The sequence below is a fragment of the Onychomys torridus genome, chromosome 8 (assembly GCF_903995425.1).
Source record: "Onychomys torridus chromosome 8, mOncTor1.1, whole genome shotgun sequence".
Lineage (NCBI taxonomy): Eukaryota > Metazoa > Chordata > Mammalia > Rodentia > Cricetidae > Onychomys > Onychomys torridus.
The window spans coordinates 36401239-36413977 of record NC_050450.1 but is presented as its reverse complement, the minus strand read 5'-3'; positions in this window follow the sequence as shown (position 1 = coordinate 36413977).

Below are 12739 nucleotides of genomic sequence, written 5' to 3'. Positions count from 1 at the left end.
TAGGCACCAGTTTATGAGTATAGAAGAGTATCACTAGGAATCATTTCATTGAGTTATTTTTCCTTTTGCGTTTGGTTCTATCCTAGGTCTCTAGGGTATCCAGACCCTTGGTCCTGGCCCTCAGTGAGGAGCTCTCTCTCAGGGTATGGCTCTCCAGCTAGACCAGTCATTAGTTGGCCACTCCCACAATTTCTATTTCATTTTTACCCAAGCACATCTTGTAGGCAGGACAAATTGTGGGTTGAAGGATTTGTGGCTGGGTTAGAGTTCCAGACCCACCACTAGAAGTCTTGCCTGGTTACAGGAGAGGGCTAGTTCAGGCTTCATATCCCCCACTTCTAGGAGTCTTAGCTAAGGTCAACCTCATAGATTCCTGGGAGTTTGCATTGCTCTAGATTTCTAGCTCATCTCAGAGATGCCCCAGATTCCGGTTGTCTCTCCCAGTACTCTCTCCCTCCATCCTCCTCAACCTGATCCCTCCTGTTCCCATTTGAATTCCTCCTTCTAGGTCCCTCCCCCAACATGAAGCTTACTATGAAGGGGAAATAGTATGAACATGTCCTCTTTTTATGATTTTAATAGCCCAATAAGTTAAATTCATGTTGTTCATATACCTATGGCTGTGGGGTCACCTACTGAGGTATGACAACCTACCAGTAGCCACCTTCCTTCCCAAAGTGATGGGACTCATCCTGTTCCAAGAGCCATCAACTTCTAATAGCTCCTTAGCAAGAAGTGTGGCATTTTGGAGCCCTTCATCCATAGACGATGACTGATGTCATCTTGTGCAGACAAGTCATATTGCTTAGAGTTCTCATGGGTGTAACAGCCCTGTCACAGTCAGAAGACATTATTAACTTTTAAAGTAGAATATTTCAAAGTGTTTTAATTCTTAGTACTGTACTGCCCCACCAGCAGAGAGTGACACTTTAGATCGCCTGACTTCTCTGCCAGTGCTTGATATGGTCAGGCTTTTAATTCCATACATTTGAAAGGGTATGTTGTGTTGTTACATTGTGGCCTGAAGACATTTTATTGTAAGTCTCAGAAATGAGTAATGGTATGGGCTTAAGTGTCCTTGCTTATTTACAGAGTTTGCTCCATTGTGCTTTAGTAATAAACTTCTTCAAGCACCATAACATACATTATTAGAATTCTTTTTATCATAAATAAGGCAATGGCTTTTTCTATGTAAGTGAAGTGAGTGTGTTGTACCACACTATACACACTCATCAAGGATGATGTTTAGCACATTGTAAAGTGGTCTACTCTTTATAAACCTGCCTCTTCTCCACTAAGCAATAGCCTAGTGAAAGTCTGCATATTATTTATCTTTATATCTCCTGCATCCATTACAGTCATAGACTCGAAGTAGGAGCTTGGTTGATGTTTTATGAATGGAATCTATCTACTTTCTCATGCAGAGGTGTTTTTTGGTAGATCTTGGAAAAAGTGCTTAAAGGATTGAATGAATGAGTTTTGCATCCTGTATTATGCAACAATGTGGTTGATGTTTTCCTGTTTCACAAACAGGCTGAATTGGCTGGCTACAATTAGGAGCTTTCTAATGCTAATATTCTGTGATCAAAGAGTTCCCATTGTTCTCTGTCCTCACCAATCTGGGACAGCAAGCTAAGGTATAAGTCTTTGAATGCTCACATTGTACTGGTTTTGAGTCACACTCAAATGAACAGAGGGTATAGTCTAGATATCTGTTCTTCATCTTCTGATATGCTCACTCTGGAGCCATTCTGCCTTGTGTGAGAAAGACATTTTCATAAAGGGAACCCAGCAGTTATCCCATTACCCCTTTGCTCCATAGGGCTTGAGAAAGATTTAATTTGTGTTCATTCAGTACATTATTTCTCACAGGAAAACAAAAGTCCCCTAAACCTGCTCAGGGCCTATGTGACAGGGCTCTGAGGGATGTTCCTCTGGGTTGAGGTTCATCGGGAAAGCTGGTACAAGAAGTACAACAGTGTCATCACTTGAAGGCATCACTCTGTCCATTGATACCTGTTCCTGCCTAGGAGCCAGACTTTTTTGTGATAGAGGTTCTTCACAGGGTGAATTCTTACCTGGCCTCAGATAATCAATCTTCTAGCTAGGCTTTTTTCTTACTTCAACTTTGAAAGGGGTTGTCTTGTCCTATTCCTCCAGAAAGTCTTCATGGTCCCCTTTATGAACATTTGGGTGTATATGAATCTCTGGGCTAGGGTACACACCACACAATTCAATCTAGGACTATGCTTAAATCTAACAGTGATAGTTTACAAAAGAAGCTCCAGAATCTATGCATCAGAGTCACATCCGTGGGTTTTCCCAGGGACAGCATCTCTGGAGGAAGTACCAGGGATGTCACATCAACTGTAGTAGGTTTTGTTATTCATAAGAAACGTTAGAAACCTATTTCCTTAGGTTTGGAGAGATGACTCAGCAGTTTAGAGCACTTCATCTAGAGGACTCAAATTTGGTTCCTAGTACCCACTTTGGGCAGCTTATACCAACTTGGGTATCTGCCACCCTCTTCTGGCCTCCATGGACACACACACACACACACACACACACACACACACACACACACACACACTCAAATAGGCACATACATCCTTAGACTCTGCCATATCTATCTCACGTGATTTCTACTTGCTATCCTTCTTCCCTTCAGAGATTTAATGGTACTGAAGTTGTAGCATGAAGGAATGTTCTTTTTGCCACACATCAGTCTTTTATTTACTGAGGACCCTTGGGAGTTGGGCTTCTATGTCTGTCTCCTGGCCTCATAGAGCTTACTGCATTCCAGTTGAGAAGACAGAGATTTAAATGAATTAAATAAATAAATAGATAGATAGAGATAGATAGATAGATAGATAGATAGATAGATAGAAAACATAGGTGGCTGCAGAGTGATAGTACAAACAAGGCAACAGAGAGCTGTGGTAAGCACTTTGGAGAAGGATGAAAGTGGAGTGCATTGGGAGGAATGCTCTCTATCAGGAGCAAACTTGTGAACTGCCACCCAAGACAGACCCTAGCACAGAACTTTTCAGATGGAGACAATAGCTAGTGCCAATGTCCTGGGGACAGAGGTCCTTAGTTCCAGAAATGGATCAAGGCTACAGTTCCTGGGGCAGGATAAACAGAAGAGAGGCAGGGAAAGCATATGGACGCCCTAGGCTTTGCAGGGAATTTGGAAGATGATAATGATAGAGAGGAAGAGACACTGGAAATGGCAGAAATTAAGGAAGGAGAAAAGGAAGAGGTGGAGTCTTGGAAGGTAAGAAGTGTTACTAGGCACAGTTCTCCAGAGAAACAAAACAAATTGATACATACAGTTAACATACGAGTGCATGCACACACACACACACACACACACACACACACACACACACACACTCATGCATGTGTGCCTTCATGACAGTGTCTGAACAGCTTCATATTAACCATGTATACAATGGAAAGACAGATAGTGTAGCCTGTAAGACTGGATGCCTCAGCTGTCCCATTCTGGTGCTGAAGGCCTAGAAGATTCCTAGGGAGTTGCTGGTGTTCAGTCCACATCACAAAGCTGAACAAGATGAAACCTGATGCCTGTGGAGGATGGCAGCAGCCACTGCCAAAAGCAAAGGCAGTAGGCACCCACCTTCTTTGTACCCAGACTGCCCACTCTGAGTGAGGGTCTCCCCATCTCAGTTCATTTCCCTGGAAATGCTCCCCATGACAGGCCCACAGGATGTGTCCTGGGTTATTTCATTTCCTTTCAAGTTGACAATTGAGATTAGCCATACTCCAAGACAAGGTCAGATGGTTGAAACTTTCCCCTTCGTGGAAGATTGCAGAGGCAGGGGTGCTGTGGGCACTTTTAAAGAATCAGTGAATGATATTCAGAATCAGTGAATGAGCTCAGAGCAGATAGAAGGCTGTGGCAAAGATTGTTCTCAGCTCTGGGGAGGGAGCATTTTCAGAAGGAGAGAGGTGAGCCTCCCAGGAAGACAGCACACCCTATCCTGCAGATCAAGTCCCACACACAGTCTCTGGAACTGCTCTCAGAAGAACAGAGCCTGTCTGGGTGAGTGAGGACTTTTTCGTCTCTTCTCTTCTTCTGTCCTTAATCTTTCTGGGTTATTTGATGAGATTCCCAGGGAGAGGGGTTACCAGAAGCTTCCCCTCAGTTAAGGGGACTTCTGAGAAAACTTCTCTGTGTGCCTGGGGGATCAAAGATGAACGAGAAATGAGCTGTGGAGGGGAGAGAGGTTAGAGTGACCTTAGTCAGTTCTAAGACCTCTTCTGTAGTGGTGCTTGTCAAAATGTCACATATTGTGGCATCCCTTTCTGAGTCTTAGGAGGGGTCATAAAGAAGAGGGAAAAATTCTTTTTAGGGACCGCTTCATCAATAAGACAAGCAGGGAGGAAACAAAGAGAGATACGCATGTGGGTTACTTTTTTGGAAATTAGAAGTGAACCCCTTATCATGGGAGGTAGTGAAATTGGGGGAGTTGAGTGTAGAACCTCATACCAACAACAGCTTATTCATAGAGATAGAGAGAGTAAGGGCCTGGAAACAACGCTTGGGATATCAAAATTAATGTGGAAAGGGTTGGCCTATTGACTGCATGACCTTAAACTCTTTGTAAAATTTAATCTTGCTCAAAGACTCATAATAAATATAGAAGGTCTCTTGCAGTTTTAGAGTCATCTGATAGTCCGAACAACGTCCTTGCAGCGATCACATCAAATTTAGCACCATAGATAGATATGCTGAAAGCCATGTTCAGTCGTTAATTTTTCCTCTTGTCTCTGAAATATTTCAGTAACCACCTTTAATCTTTCGAAAAGTCAGATCTTTTCAACAAGGAAAAAAATTACTTTCTATGTTGGGGCCATGAAGTAAATTATATCCTATTGTAATCATTACATAATTACTTCATTGCAGACAAATGGGTCCTCCCTCTGAGGCTTGCTTGTTAGTGGTTAGAACTCTGCCTGCTCTTTCGCTCAGGTGAGAGCAGCTCAGAGGAGACCGTCCTGATTGGTGGTAAATTGGGAGGGTATTCCCAAAGAAAGGAAGCAAGGTGATTACTTCAACAGGGGTGATATCTTATCATTCTACTTATGATAGAATGATTTATGTGAAGATCATTGAAATGTCCCACTTTCATTTCCAGATGCATTGGTGGTCTCATAGAACCTTCTGTTGTGGAGCATCACAAATGATAGGAACCTGATAAATCAGTATGGGTTTCCTGAAGTGGGTGAACTTTGAATGTGGCAATGGCAGACCCAGATAGTCTCAGGAACCAGGAAATAAGACCAACTTAGTTCCCCTTCTCCCTCCCCTCTCCAACACTCCTTTGGTATACACATAGGTAGGTAGGAAACTTTTGAATTCTTTTTGTTTCGTTTATTTCCTATAGTACAAAAGCAGCGATCTGGTATATAGAAACTGAGAAACTGATATTGGCTTCAGTGTGTGAAACAACAGAGTGGTGGGGAACATTTGAAAACTGGAAATTGCCTATTCCATCTAAAGGACAGTCTCTGTTCAGGTCCTAATGATGGTGACCTAAAAGTGTTGGAAACCCAATATTGCCATAATTCCATTTCTTTAAAGAGAGGCTAGAAATATGAATTCCCCACCTCTGTGTGTGTGCACACACACGAGTAAATGCACATGTGTATTCATGCATATGGATACATGCATGGTGTGTTCATATATGAGTATTGATGCACATTTTTGTGAGAGGGCACATGTACGTGTGGATGTTAGGGGGCAAGCTTGGGTATTGTTCCTTAGGGGGGCTATCCACTTTGTTTCCATTAGTGTGGAGCTTGCCAAGTAGGCTAGGCTGTGTGGTCATCACATCCCAGAGATCTACCCATCTCTGCCTTCCCAGCACTGGAATTACAAGCATATATCAAAGATGCCTAGCTTTGTCATGTGGTTTCTTGGGGTTGAACTCAGGTTATTGTGTTTGCAAAAAAATTCTATTCCTCATGAACCATCTTCCGAGACTGCAATTTTTTTAAAAGAAATATGAAATATCTATTCTCTATAGATTCATTAGTTAAAACATTTGAAAACTCTCCTTAGATAACACTGTGTGGATCAAATCAGAAACATTTGTGAGTTCAGGTAACCTGGTAGTCTCCAAGGGTCACTTCCTGTTCAAGGGGAGTCATAGTGTTCCTGAATCATTCATGGCCTTATGCTTCTCCCTCTCCAGCTAAAATCTTAGTCCAGTTTTTCAAAAAAGCTAATTATGTTTATAATCTCAAAGACAAGTTCTTTCTGAATATTAGAATTTCTAAGAAAGGTCAAACTTGGTGTCTGATAAAATCTTGTCTCTATCACTCAATCTTGAAGAAACCTGGCTTTATTCACAGCTGGGGCTCCAGCTTAGCTTTGAAAAATACCTCTAGTTCTAAAACGAGATATTTTATGTGACACAGTAGCAAAACTCGGATATTTTCCTGTTTAGATTTATGGCTATTTCTAGCTCTCAGAAGGGCTGCTGCAGGCTCCATCAGTAAGATGGCGAATTGTCTCTGACAGCAATGAATTCACTGGACATACTCTTAAACCTTCCCAATTACAGGCTTTTTCCTAAGCCTCAGAGTCCATTAATCATGTAACTGAGGAAAGACTTATTATGACCTTCCTTCGTATCAATCTTGGATATCTCTTATGTGTGGGAAAGCTGTCTGCAGCTGGAGCAGTGTTTTCCAGAATTAAGGTAAATCAGCCAAGAGAGGAAAGTGAAAGGAATGTGTAGAGAGGGAATTAGGACCTTCGAAGGCTGGAAGAGCCTGTCCTCGCATCTGACTCAACTTAGGTGGGCTTTATTGTGGTAGGATTGAGGTGAGAAGGAGGGTTAGCGACTTTGCTTGTCATTTTAACCTCAGTGGGGAGGGAGTGATGGAGACAGGAACCTGCTTTTGTTCATTTGCGTTATCTTCACATGTTCCCAGTGGGGGCATCTCACTGAGAATGTGCAATCTGCACATGTATTTTTCTAAAAACATGAAGTGGTTGCAAGCCAAGTTTATGACCTGATGATGCTCATTTGAGGATATCTGGAAATATAGGCTTCATTTAGAGACAGTATTTTCACACCCTGTGTGTTAACGTCAGAGAGTTTTTCCCCCCAAGGGTAGACATGAACTTTTTGTATTTTTGTATTTATATTCACCTTACACTGAATACCTCATTTCCTTATTAGAAGTGACTGCAATATACTGTGGGATGTCTTTCTGTATGCTGTGAATATGTGTTTCTCTCATTGGTTGATAAATAAAACTGCTTTGGCCTATGGCAAAGCAGAATAGGGTCAGGCAGGAAATCCAAGCAAGGATACAGGAGAGGTGCAGAGTCTGGGAGACTCCAGCCAATTGCTCAAGGAGCAACATGCCATCAGACCAGTAACACCACGGCCACATGGCAATACATAGGTGAATAGAAATGGGTTAGTTTAAGGTGTAAGAGCTAGCTAGTAATGTCTGAGCCATCGGCCAAACATTTATAAGTAATATTAAGCCTCTAAATAACTATTTACAAGCAGCCGTGGGACTGGGCAGGACCCAGCAAAGCCTCCAGCTACAGCAATATTCTGGTCACTGTACACCATCACCATCACCACCACCATTACCAATAGGAGAAGGCATACTCCGATCTCTTGTTTCTGGACTCTGGACTTTTGTCATTTATTCTGCAGAAGCAACCCCACAATTTTCTTGGGTTGATCCATCAGAACTCTAAGAAGTAGAAAGAGGCATCAGAGTGGGATCTCAGTCAGTACAGTACTTCCTAAGTAAGAAAGAAGACCTAATGTTGACCTGACGGACCCATGTGAGAAGCTCTGGGTTTGGTGGCAAGTGCTTGTAATGTCAGAGCTGGGAAGATGGAGAAGGCATACCCCCCAGAGCTGCTGGCTTTCCAGGCTTGCCTACTTGGCAAGTTCTAGACCAATGAGAGACCCTATCTCAAAAGTAAATCAGTAAATTAATTAACTGATAAATTAATAAATAAAAAGGGATGGCTCCTGAGGAGCAACACCTGAGATTGTACTTTGGTGCATACACATGGACTAGTATACATACAAATACATACATGTACACATCCAAATAGATAAACAGAAGTAAGTAATTATGTCAAGGACTTTTTCTTCTCATTTCTTCTGTCCCCTGTGAACATGAATTTATTCCCCCATGAACATGAATACCATGCTTGATGTTGTCATCCCACATCTCTTGCCTGGTAAGTGTACTGAGGACAGAGCAGCTCTCTGTCTGCTGAGGACTTGCCTCAGGTAGAAATAAGGAAGCATGGGTACCAAAACAGAATTTAAAATTCCTTCTTCCAGAAGACAGACTACCTTCCACTACCAACTCCTTTCCCTCCCTTCCTCTTCCTCCTTCCTCTTCCCCTTGCTCCTGTTCCTTCTTTATTCTTTTTCCTCTTCCTCCTCTCTTTTCCCCCTTTCCCCTTCCTCCTTCTTTTCAACTTCAAGGTGCTTGGTCATATGGAAAAAAGTACATAGAAATTATGGAATGCTAAAGACTATATTGTCCTCAGTTACTTAGAAGACTGTGAGATATTCAAGGGTCAGTTAGACACCTTTTCTCCACACAACTATATGTTGTGAAAGAATACGAACAAGTAGAAGAAAGTAACACTAGACTTCTGATAGAAAAGACTTTCAAAAAAGGGAGTAATATCATTAAAGTACATAGTAGAGCAATTCATAATTCTCTCCTTTCTTAGAACATAATAAGCACTTTGAAATACTTTATCTTACTTAGCTCAAAGAGGCAGAGGCTATTATCCTACCTTAACCATGAAGCTGGGGTCTTCATGAAGTAAAAGACCTTTTCCATCTATGCAGTGAATTAGGTTGGTACAAACCCAATATTTGTCCCTGAACTCACCCATCTTCCCCTGGGTGTTCAGAGGAAGATGTAACTGATTAGCACAGGAATGTTCCCTCTGGGTCCTCATATTTTTTTTCCTCACCTTACAAACAATGTTGCAAGTCTCTGTGTTATGCCTTTTCAAGGACATTCATGGAGTGAAAAGCCTGAAGGTCCATATTTTGTCTCTAAGAGCAAGTGTGACCTTGCTTACTGTCCAGTATACTAAAGATTTGGGGGCGGGGTGCAGGCTAGAGAGACAGTTCAGTGACTAAGAGCACTTGCTGCTCTTCCAGCGAACCCTTGAGTTTGTTTCCCAAATTTCATGTTGGGTGGCTCACAATCACCTGTAAGTCCAATTCCAGGAGACGAATACTCTTCTGGCCTCTGTGGGCGCCCACAAACATGTAGACATTTATCACACTACACATGCATGCACACATGCACGCATGCATACACACACACACACACACATCAAAATAAAATCATTAAATCGGATCTTGCTTCAGGATGAAAGTTCAGGCCTGTTGTGAAATATTAGCATTCTTAAGAATCAGTTTATATATTTAAGGGGTAATAGGATTTCTGCATTCCAAGCCCTTAAAAGAACAGTAGCTTTCTTAAGGTAAGAATACCATAGAATTTAACCATTTAAAAATATATAGTTGTAGGATCCCATGATGCCTCAGTGGGTAAAGGCACTTTCCAACATGCCTGATGAGCTGAGTTTGATCCTGGAGTCCACGTGGAAGAAGAGCTCCCTCAATTCCCTCAAACCTTCTTCTGACTCCTACCCACATGCTGTGGAATGCACACACATGTGCACCCACAAAAAATAAATTGTAAAAAGTAACTTTTCAGGACAACCAGAGAGTTATCTCCCTTTAGTTTTCTATCACTCTATTCTTACTTCTAGTCATGATTCTGCACCATTGGGAAAGAACTGTTGCACCTAGAAACATTTTTTTTGTACATAGTTTTTTCACTTGCTTAGGTAGATTTGGATTAGGATTGAGTAATCTGGTAATGAAATGTTCATCAATAAAGAAAAAAAAAGCAAATATCTCTTCTAGTTGCTGGACACAATGAACTTTTTGGTAAATGTGTTGCAGATTAGTTGATTTTCTAAGTGTGGATCTATCCCTAGATGAGGTATCCTACCACATTGGTCTCTTTGTTTATTTTTATTTCAGCTCTGTATTTCTAAAGTATTATATCATGATAGTAAAGTGATAGGATTTCTCTAACAGAACAGATCAAAAAGCAAGGAATGTCTTCTTGTGAGCCCAGCTCTCTTTTCCTTTTGTGTGTTGCTTCATGGGGTCATTTACTGCACAGCAGCTTCTGAACCTCTGTTCCCTTTTGGCAGAGGAGAATGAACACATAGTGTTGTGATTTTTATGGTATAATTTCCCCAGTTTTACTTTCTGCTGAATCACATTTTTTTTGATTAATGTAAACCAGAATTTTCTCCACAATATTCCGTATCTTCCTCGATGCCAAGAAAACTTGATAGTCTGGGAAAGAAGGTCTATCTGTCTTGCATACACCTCTGGGACAAGTACCTCCAGTTAACAGAGTAGACTGACCCCAATAAGAAATGACCACTGCTCTGTGTGCTCAGAAGCCAGCAGGCCATAGAGCAGGCTGCCCAATAGCTCCCCAGAGTCCTTTGGCTTCCCTCATTAATCAGAACTTGTCTGTGTGGGAGCAGATGGCTGGTACAATATGGAGAAAACAGTCACATGAGTTTGCTTCTGTTTTACCAAACTTCCTTTCTACAGTCAGCAAACATAAAGTGAGGGACCTATGACAAGTGAACCAATACAGGGCATGGGATTCCCAAACAGAAGCTCACCCTCATGTGTCCTCTCCAAGGTTACTGCCCTGGCTATGCACATTCCCAGAGACCCTAGAACTTGCAGTGCCTGGAAAATAGTGTACGAGGGTGGCAGGAAACTAGCCACACAGAGAGAAATTCAAATCACCCATGCTTTAATCACATTCTACTTCCATTGCAGTTCAAACAATTTCTTAACATTATAGTTCTCTAAGTTATTAATCTGAAGCTTTTAGTGTAAATACTGCCACTCTTTTTAGTCCTTCCATGCATGTGTGTACAGCCCCCCAAACACAAGCATTCTTCACCAAAATAAAGAAAAAAAAAAGACCCCACCAATAATTTCCGTGGCTGTGTGTGCTTGACCTGGTGGATGGAGTAGGAGCATTTTAAACATCATTTTACTGAGACTGTTAGAAAAATCATAATCAGCAAACCTAGAAGAGGAGACAAGTGGAGGGTGATTTGTCATTTAGAAATACCATATGAATCTTATAAACTGAAGAATTTGATCATGCGAATAAAATACTTCATACCTATGATCAGGAACATTTTCCACCAACACCATTGCTCATACACTGAAAAAAAAAGTATGTAAAAGATCTACTTGGTGTGAGTGCTTTATAGGGTTTCAGGCACTGGCAATCTATTGTACTTAAATGCTAAATATACTAAACTCTCAGTTAACTCAGGGGCACTAAAAAGGGCATTACAACTATTTTACCTTCCTGATTAATTGGGGTAGGGAGGGTTAAATAAAATCTCCCTGTAGATGGTGAGATGGCTCAGTGGGTAAAGGTCATTGCCACCAAGCCTATTGACCTGAGTTTGATACCTAGGACCCACATGGTAGGAGCGTACTAACTTTTGTATGTTGTCCTTTACCTCCACAGATGTGCCATGGCACACCCATGTCTTTTCTCCACTATAAATAAAATAAAATAAGTGCTGTGGGATGTGTTGCTCTGATTGGTTGATAAAGTTGCATTGGCCTATGGCAGGGCAGGGTGGAGCCAGGCAGGAAAGTCCAATAGAGATAGTGAAAGGAGAAAGGAGAGTAAGGGGAGACGCCAAACCACCATCCAAAGAGCAACATATAATGGGAAGCAGGTAAAGGCATGGAACATGTAGCATACATAAATTAATAGTTATGGGTTGAGTTAAGTTGTAGGAGTTAGCTAGCAATAGACCATAGAATTTACAATTAATATTAAGCCTCTGAGTAATTATTTTATAGGCGGCTGCAGGACCAGGGAGCCAGGTGGGACCGGAGAAACCTGGGACCACAGGGCTGGGTAGGACTGGAGAAACTTCTGGCTACAAATAAGTTTAAAGAATCTTCTTTAGTGCTGAAAAATCTTGCAAAAATATGACTGTGTGCCCTGCCTTCATAATTCCACAGAACACCCGAGGAGTTAGGGGTCATTTGGAGAACTTATCCTATTATTTAAGGCTGTATCTGTGGTGGTGAAGTTGCAGGCACTGCAGAGATTGTGCAGTGACCCAGACCCTCCGTTTTCCTTTGGTAAAATGAGGGCAGGAACTGCATTTAGAATTTGCCAGCTGTGTTGGATGGAGCCCCTAATCTCCAATCTATCATACACTACCTAGGGTGTTCTTAAAGATTGTCATTCCTGCCATTGCACCCATTCAAAGAAGTTGTCATCAGGCATGTCTTGTACTTGGGGAAACTAAGGCCAGAGAGACTTGTGTCTTGACCAAGGTCATAAGGCAAGTGAGAAACAAAGCTAGCAAGGAGCCTAGAGCCTCTTGTCCGCTGTACTCTTCACCCCTGGGAGCACAGTGATCAAAGTGATTTCTCACAACGTTTGTCTGTCTTCTCCAGTGGTTCCAGATATTCAGTACAACTGACTTAGTCTTGTCCTCATTTGGTGGATACATGTTAAAGGTTTCCCCTAAGAGATAGCTGCTATCTCAAGATCTCAACCAGTTAATTATCATCAGCATCTTCAGGTTTTGGAAGCTATTTGG